The sequence below is a fragment of the Oncorhynchus tshawytscha genome, linkage group LG18, assembly GCF_018296145.1.
Source record: "Oncorhynchus tshawytscha isolate Ot180627B linkage group LG18, Otsh_v2.0, whole genome shotgun sequence".
Classification (NCBI taxonomy): Eukaryota; Metazoa; Chordata; class Actinopteri; order Salmoniformes; family Salmonidae; genus Oncorhynchus; species Oncorhynchus tshawytscha.
The window spans coordinates 40098583-40099261 of NC_056446.1; positions in this window are offsets into that span (position 1 = coordinate 40098583).

Here is a 679-nt window from a genome sequence, read left to right on the forward strand (position 1 = left end):
TGGCTAACTACTGGAACTACACACTACTGTTTTACCATGTAGCGGTGTAGCTAACTACTGGAACTACACACTACTGTTTTACCATGTAGCGATGTGGCTAACTACTGGAACTACACACTACTGTTTTACCATGTAGCGGTGTAGCTAACTACTGGAACTACACACTACTGTTTTACCATGTAGCTAACTACTGGAACTACACACTACTGTTTTACCATGTAGCGATGTGGCTAACTACTGGAACTACACACTACTGTTTTACCATGTAGCGGTGTAGCTAACTACTGGAACTACACACTACTGTTTTACCATGTAGCTAACTACTGGAACTACACACTACTGTTTTACCATGTAGCGATGTAGCTAACTACTTTAACTACACTACTGGACTGTTTTACCATGTAGCGGTATAGCTAACTACTGGAACTACACACTACTGTTTTACCATGTAGCGGTGTACCATGTAGCTAACTACTGGAACTACACACTACTGTTTTACCATGTAGCTAACTACTGGAACTACACACTACTGTTTTACCATGTAGCGGTGTAGCTAACTACTGGAACTACACACTACTGTTTTACCATGTAGCTAACTACTGGAACTACACACTACTGTTTTACCATGTAGCGGTGTAGCTAACTACTGGAACTACACACTACTTTTCTTCCAAAACAA